The sequence below is a fragment of the Amblyomma maculatum genome, chromosome 7, assembly GCF_055883805.1.
Source record: "Amblyomma maculatum isolate TAMU_Amacu chromosome 7, ASM5588380v1, whole genome shotgun sequence".
Lineage (NCBI taxonomy): Eukaryota > Metazoa > Arthropoda > Arachnida > Ixodida > Ixodidae > Amblyomma > Amblyomma maculatum.
The window spans coordinates 141,870,618-141,878,907 of NC_139350.1; the positions used below are offsets into that span (position 1 = coordinate 141,870,618).

General features: G+C 41.8%; 1 long non-coding RNA gene across 1 annotated transcript; it reads right to left on the reverse strand.

Annotated features, from left to right (window-relative positions):
* Nucleotides 1-1,695: 1,695 nt before the first annotated feature.
* On the reverse strand, nucleotides 1,696-4,631 carry LOC146184888 (uncharacterized). Its single transcript, XR_014708950.1, has 3 exons — nucleotides 4,502-4,631; nucleotides 2,440-2,568; nucleotides 1,696-2,332 (listed from the first exon to the last, which is right to left on the reverse strand). It is a non-coding gene; the product is annotated as an uncharacterized LOC146184888 (long non-coding RNA).
* Between the last annotated feature and the right edge of the window lie 3,659 nt (nucleotides 4,632-8,290).

Consider the following 8,290-nt stretch of genomic DNA (forward strand, 5'->3'; position numbering starts at 1 on the left):
AATAATAATGCAGTTCTCTCCAAGCTTAAAATGATCTGTTTACAAAAACAATGAAAACATCCATACTCCAAACAAGAAAAGGAAATGACTAGAAATAAACAGGGATAGGTATGCAAAAAAGTACAAAACTGGTTGAGTGGTTGAACGAACTATCTGCATAATGTTTGTACAAAATAAAACAAAGCAACAAATTCGAATTAAAAAGCTTCAGTATACAGAAAAAGGTGCTTTCACAAAGGACCATCATCACCAGTGTTGCATTTCATAATACTATATGTGCATGCATGTCACCAACTGAATGCTGGTCATACATACATCTTGTAGAAATTGCATAAACACTTGAGCATTAGGCATGACATCAAATCCATTACAAAATCTACACTGCAAAAAAAGAAGCCGACTGCTTCACTGCTGCTGTTCCTGTTAGCATGACTAGAATGCACTGAAAAAAAATGCAATGGCTGCATCCCTGTCATAGTTACATTCTACTATTATAACTAAAATGCACTAAAGGAAAGGTAGCAGGTAAGGGTAAGAAACACTAGAAGGCACCATAAGGAAAAAAAAAGAAAGGAGCAAAAGGTTTGCATCCCTGTCATTGTACATACCAACCACTATATTCCATCTCAAAAGCTGTTTGCAGTACTACAAAAGATAAGGGCAGCATGAACCAGCCATGATGGCATAAACTGCCCTTACCTTTTGTAGTGCAGCAAACAGCTTGCGAGGAGTACAGAAGGCACAGCAAAAAAAAAAGAGAGAATAAAATTCAGTGTTGCACACGGTGCTGCTCTTCACATTCTGCTGGTATAAAAAGAAGGAAGTTAACTGCCGAGATAGTTGGTTTTCAGAAATAAAAAAGGTATTTAGCATAACACAGACACACACAAGAAAGAAGACACCACGTGTACTTACTACAACTGTTTATTTAGGGGTAAGCAGTCGATGCATAGCTTTCACTGCTGATGTGCACATGTACAAGGCAACAGGAAAACAGCACCAATCTTATCAAAGCAGGTATGAGAAATATCTGTTCAGCCTCAAAGAAAAACTGAAGTGTCGCAGGTATGAGAAATATCTGTTCAGCCTCAAAGAAAAACTGAAGTGTCGCTGACGCAGCTCGAACCTGTTTAATGTATAGATGGTATCCTTTGCTCCCTGAAAGCTTGCTCAGCTAAGCCATCACATAAGCTACGAAAGCAAACAGGTTGGCTGTCAGAAGAGACATGGCCAGCATTTCGTAAAGTGGACCACAGTCTATAAAATTCTACTGTCATGTAGAAAAATCTTATTTTGCATAGGCAGGATTCTGCGCGAATGGCCAACTTAGGGAACATGCAAAAGGCATTAACAATGAAGGTGAGCGACTTGTCTTGCACCGTAGGGTTTGCACCAATTGTGAAAACTGGGTAACGGCTCATGAAACACTAGAAGCCCTTCATATAAAAAAGCAGGTTACAGCTGTGTCAGCAGCAAATTGGTTTTTCTTATAAGACTGAAGAAAAATTTCTCACGCATAGTTTGACAAAATTGGTGCTGTTTCCATGTTGCCTTGTACCCGTGCGCATCACCTGAGTAGGCTATGTGTATCGGCTGCTTTCCGCTGAACAGTTGTAAGTGCTGATGGTGTCCTCTGTCTTGTGTGCGACTGTTATGCTAAATAGCCTGTTATTATGCATGGAGAAAAGGCATTGAAAAAAAAAAAAACCAAACAAGGTCTGAATACCACTGCCAACATTCTGGCATGAAAGCATCGTAGAATGAGGGAGCTGGCATGGGTTGTGCATCTGTTATTCTGTACAACCCCTAGAGGGCAGAGAAAATTGATTAAAAAAAAAAGAAAACTTCCGGGGCTATCAGATCCACTGCAGTCAGTTACAAATTAAGAATGAAGGGGCGAATATCCCTCAAAGGAGGCTTTTCTGCCAATCAGATCGTTCTCAACACTGGTACCACTCCAGCCCTTGTCCACAGCTAACTAGGCTGGGCAGCTTTTTCTTTATCGGTACTGAACACTAGCTGCACTGCCTCTTTTTTGTCACCTACTGCCATGAAAGGGGGAATTCCTTTGTGGCTCAATTGATTGGGAGGCTCCTCTCTGTCAATTGTTGGAGGCCTACCTTTGCAAAATTACAAAGCTTCAAACTCGAGTTGTAAATGAGCACAGAAGGTGCCTTGATCCCAGCTGCTTGCTATTGTGGCACTGTTCATGGTGGCTGTGCAGCGCCTTTAGATGTGGACTTGGTCTTTGTCACAAGGCAAACACCACCCACTCTTTTGTGACGTCGGCAAAACTAAGTTTCATTGATGTTGAAGGCTTTCCATGTCACACCTGCCAGGATTAAAATCAAAAGCACGATTTAGATATATGAGCTCCCAAACAGAAGGAAAAAGTCCCACTGTTGGCAACTCCAAGTTTTTGGCACAGTCAAACCATACCTGTGTATTCAGTCAGTAGCCCGCGACTGCCCAGTGAGATGTCAGTCCTGTGGCCCTCATCGCTAAGTTGTGTTTGCAGCACAGACAGGAAAAGGATAGTTGCTAGGCAGCCGTGGAGGTGGTGGCAACCTGCAAGGTGTTCAATGCTTTAAAGATTTCTTGTGAAGTTTAATAAAGCAAATCACTGACTACAAAACACTGGCACAAATTCCACTATAGGATAAGAATTTAACCTCAAAATATGTCACATAAGGTTGACAGTACTGAGTACACAATAGAAATATGTTTAACCAAGACACGCACTAGCAGCACAAAATAGTGCTGAGTGTAATATATGTATATTAATAACTCCTTGATGACCTCGAAGGCTAAACCTTTCCTTGTCTTCACCACCAGACACACCTGAAGAGAACCACCATTTTCCTGATTTATACATTCCTTTTTTTTTATTGGGAGTCACTTTCTATGCTGGGTAAGGTTTCTGCCTCTTAGTTTGCCAAGTGTTTCATTCGCCATATGTAGAGAAGAAATAAATCTATGTATCATGTATCTATGTATGGATGCATTACCTATGTATGTATCTATACATGTATATATGTAGGTACCTATGTATGTATGCATCACCAGTTTTTCCTAGAACAAATGAAACAATATTTTAAACAGTGAGCATGCACCCAGAGCAAAAAAAAAGAATGCATAGCTCACTTGCTTGAGCTGTTGGGTAGGTGTTTTGTTTACATGAAAATTTGTGCAGACACAAAATAACAAGAGCACCAAACACAGACACAACAGCACAATGTGAAAAAGAGCATTAAATTAAATGAAGGCATTTCACCTTTGATGCTAAACACCTTCACTTCGGGAGGAGCCCATATGCTATCAAAAGGTTTGTGTGGAGTCACAGCTTTGTTGTTGAGGACAGCCAGAAGGCATACACTGAACCCATATTATAACATGGCTACATTCTATATGCCTTAAAAGTAAGTTAAGATTCAGTACTCTCTTTTCTTTTCCCAGTTCTGGATAGGAAGAGTATATTGGCCCTGAAGCAAGAAAACAAAAGAAATTGATATGTTTTTGTGTATTAATAATAGGCTTTTCGTTATACGAGGTCCTTCCGAAAGATTTGCTTTCGACTTCTTTCTGTACCAACTGAACTGAAGCTTAATTTCTTAAAACATTTCCGCCAATAAAAAAAAAAAAAAACCCTGAGGACCAAAGCAAATAGAGCACCAGCACATCACACAGCATGCAGTTCAGGAACTTAAAAAGAACTAAATTGAGCTTTCTGACTATATGAAAATGTAAAATCACTTAATCACTGAATATATACGGACTATAGTATTGTTGTGGCAATGTAATGGCTGACTGTAAACATGTTATGAACTATTAAAATTAAATCACTGCAGAATGTTTGTACGCCGTTCCTATCTCGCAATGTGTTTCAACTTGTGCCTGTGAACAGACCGAGAGTATTTTGCTAGCAGTTGGGAGAGTCGCTGTGGCCAGAATGCACCTTACCCTCCCCTCTAAGGCGGCTTATTGAGATCGTTCTTTTTCTTTTTCGCAACCGCGGCATAACTTAGCGCGCATAGAGCTCTGCAGGCTGCCATAAACAATGCACGGCTTCCACTCTACGGTGCGTATTTTCTGTATCTTGCTGCAGAGTGAAGGCCACACTAAGCATGCAGACTTTCGTGCTCAGTTGTGTTTCCTGGGAAAGTGTTAGAACCAGCAGCAATCAACGAAAGACGTCGGATCGCCAAGCTCATTTTGAAGAATTACATCGCGAGGTTCCGCCGCCAATGGCAGTTCACGAAATGCGGCGAGTGGAATTACAAGCGCAAAACCTTCCTGCATGCACAAAACTATAGATGCGCCATAAAACACCGCCTTTCGTACTGACTAAACGGTCCGCGCGCGCTATCTTGCTCGCCCATACAGCCTGCGCCGGCGGATGCAAACAACGGTCCTTGCAGCATTTTTATCGGAAAAAGAAAACACTCAGTCACTTTACTGCTCCATTAAGTGACTCATTTAGAAGAACCAATTTCTTACTCACCCAGCGAAGCTTGCCTAGCAGCCAGAAGTAGCAGCCGCTGTGCGGGATACATTTTCAACGCAGTCACAAACCAACGGCCCAACGTTCAGACACGACTAGACACGACGAAATGGCCAGCGGCCGAGCAGCGCATTGATACAAGAACTTTAAAAACAATAGAAATCTGAAATATATTCAATAAAACAAGCTATACAAGTAAAATGTAACTGTTGCTTATGACGTATTTGTTTCAAAATGGTAAATACAACCTGCGTCTTGCGTAATTATTTTGGCGCACTATTTTCTATCTCGCTGTAAAGAGGAGGGGTGCAAAAAGGCCACGGCGCGGGAAGTTTGGGAATGGCGGATCGTGCATAGCTGGCGTTCCGTATTAACATCGGCGCAGCAAATCGTTCCTCTGTGCAAACTACTGGCTTTTATCACACACGGATACATCGCTAGCTTACTTTGTCGTAGTGAACACTCGGAGTTTGGAGTCTTCCGGCGGACTGGACTGCGCCCAGCGAGGTCGAACACAGTACGCGTGTGGCTATGGGCTGCACCAATAAACGATGCAGAAATGAAGGTGTCAGCGGCTTTTGTACATTATGTTCAGATACCTGCATGCTGGAAACAACCCAGATTGCATGCTTAATTCAAAAGCGCAGGCACTTAGGATACAGCATTTTGCAAGCTGAAAAATTGCTAGAACAAACCTTCGACAATTTATACTTAGAGTATGCAGAACAGTGTCGTCCAGTTAAATTGTGTACATATTGCACTATAGGCGCATATATGTGATCCCGAAACGTCTTGTGAGGAAGTATTGTAGACTTCTGATGCAGAACTCTAGAAGACATCTGGCTTAAGCCGGCTAATAACTGTCTTGCGTAGCTGAAGACATAAAAATTCTTCACAAGACAGATTCCAGACATCTTGCCGATGATGTCTTCTAGACTAGCACCTAGCGACGTCTTGTAGATGTCTTTGATAGCTCAAGATATATGTGACCAATATAGACATATCAAGACAGCTACAAGATATTCTGTGCTCAGTGGGTTTGCTCTCAAAAATGGCACAGCTTCGAGACGCATGAAATTCAGCTTTGTACAGATATCTACAACTGAAGCAAATAGCCAGAATGAGGCACAAAGTAAAGATGAAGCATGTGTAGAAGCTGAGTAGCTGTCAAAAGGGCAGGAACAGATTGAGAAACAGGCCTAACATATTGAGAAACTAAATTTGCACTGCCGCGCTCAAGGACCGAGCTACGGTGAGAAAAAGCTGTATTTCACCAATTGTAAGATGAAAACCACGTTTTCTAGCGCCAGATCGAAGCAGAGAGATCTAAGACAGCCGCCTTTACTTTGACTGTTTTAAAGGCACACTGTCCACCCTCCGGTCGAAAATAATTTCTTCCCCGGTGACTGTGAGACTTCGCCCCCAGAACGCAAGGCCCCAAAATGTTTTTGAAAAGAGTAACTAATAATGCAGTTACAGTAACCGCAATCACCCGATTCTGTCATGCTTCTATCATTCCGTTCCCTCGCAAAGCTTTTTCACTCTCCGGCCCGAGGTCTTCTAGCCTCCGCAAGACAAATTCCCCTTCCTCCTCCGCGTTTGGCGGGAGGCAGAGCGTGGCGCTCTGCGTGCGCGAAAAAAAAAAAAAAAAACTGGCGAGGAAGCGCCCGCCGCTGGATCAGTCCGACCGTGGCGAGGGAAAAGCGCGCAGCGAGCGATAGCCACCCATACTTCCCCATCAGACAGCGAGACGCGCCAATGGACGTCGTTTTCATTCATTCATTCATTTTTTTTATTTGCAGGAACCCACTCCTTCCTGCGGGTGGCAAGGACAAAAGGCATGATTGCCTGACGAGGTCTCTGCCCCCGTAACAAACTAAGCAGTCTACAGCAGTACATCAGAAAGCTGGTACAATACATAAATATGAACATAGAAGCCAAGGGAAAAATAATAATAATAATAAAAACAAAAAATGCACGCATACATTCATACAGCATGGCTCTATTCTTTCAACTACTATGGACTGGGGCGGCTCAATTTGATTTCGATATTTACATTGAACATTTGCTCATGTCACATAAACAGAAAAACTTCATATTGGCATAAAGAAAACATAGATTTATCAACGTTACTGTACATTGTCAACAGAAAACAAAATTGCCCGGAGTTGCCCTTTGAACGCCTTTGTCGGCAAACAGAAATCCAAAATAGAAACATAGCGATTTAGCATGTCTATTACCTGATATTCAAAATCTTGCTTTCCATAGTTTGTTCTAAATTTTTTGGTTTTTCGTTTGGGGTTACGAATATCATATGGCACGAAGACCGGCATGTACATAGTGTGGAGTTTCTTTTTATAGATTTGCTGTGCCAGTATCCATAAATAGACTTTATTTGCTGGTAAAACATCAAAGGTAGGAAAAAGTGGTTGCGTTGGTAACAATCTAATAGGAGCGGTGTGGTTTACAAAGATTCGGAAGACACGCTTTTGCAGCATTTGTAGCCTATCATAGTTCCTATTTGTCGTCGTTCCCCAGACTAGAATACCATACAAAAGTTTGAAATAGAACAGTAATAGAGTGATTGTTTCAACCAGAGAGGTAGAAGGGAGGCTATTTTTCTGAGACATCCAACAGACTTTGCGAGTTCAGAGAGCAGGTGGTTGACATGAGGGGTCCAAGAGAAGTCTTCACTAAACCATACCCCAAGAAACTTCTGCACACTCACTTGCTGTAAGTTTTGTCCTCTGTATTCTGGATGAATCTTTTTGTTTCGTACTTATTGATTGGCCTAAATACCATGAACTTTGTTTTTACTGCATTCAGTTGAAGTTTGTTCTGCTGCAACCACGCGGATAGTTCGTCCAGATAACAATTTGCTGATTGTTCGATGTCGTGCAGTGTCCTACCTGTAAAAAATAGACTAGTGTCGTCTGCAAACATGTTTACTGTAGGTGTTGTTTTTAATTCCGTGATGTCATTCACATATAAGAGGAAAAGTAACGGGCGTAGTATCGACGATTGCGGGACACCTAGTTTAATATCAAGTTGCTTTGAAGTAACACAGTTTATCTTAACAAACTGACGCCGAAAGGATAAGTAACTCTTGATAAGATCCAATTTGACGCCTCGGATCCCACAGCAATCTAATTTTACAGCTAAGATTTCATGGTCAACAGAATCGAAGGCTTTACGCAGGTCGAGAAACATCCCCAAGGTGAAGAGCTTATCTTCAAGATTTCTGATTACTTGCTGCTTTACGGTAAGAAGAGCGTCCTGAGTTGTCTTATTTTTCTGAAAGCCGTATTGTGAGGGTGATATTATATGATACTTGGTTAGGTATTTTGACAGCCGGTTTTTTATTGACAGCTCGCAAACCTTAGGAAACACCGGTAGCACTGAGATTGGCCGGTAATTCATAATATCATCAGTTCTACCTCCTTTGTGTATTGGAATTACTTTGGCCAGCTTTAGTTTGTCCGGGAAGACTCCTGTAGAAAACGTGAGATTTACGAGATGGGCTAGAACAGGGCAGACTATTATTGACACCCGCTTTACGGGTTCAATTTTAATATCATCATACCCACTCGCAACATTACTTTTTAGGTGTATCATAAGACCATTAATTTCAGTTTCGGTAATGGCTTCCAATACGAATGAATTTATTCGGCGAGAAGGCCAGTAGTCCCCACCCTGTTGAATAGACGACTGGGGCACGGCCGCTTTAATGAAATGCTCGTTGATTTCATCTGCAAGCTCTTTCCCGCTTATGGAGTCATTGATTACTAT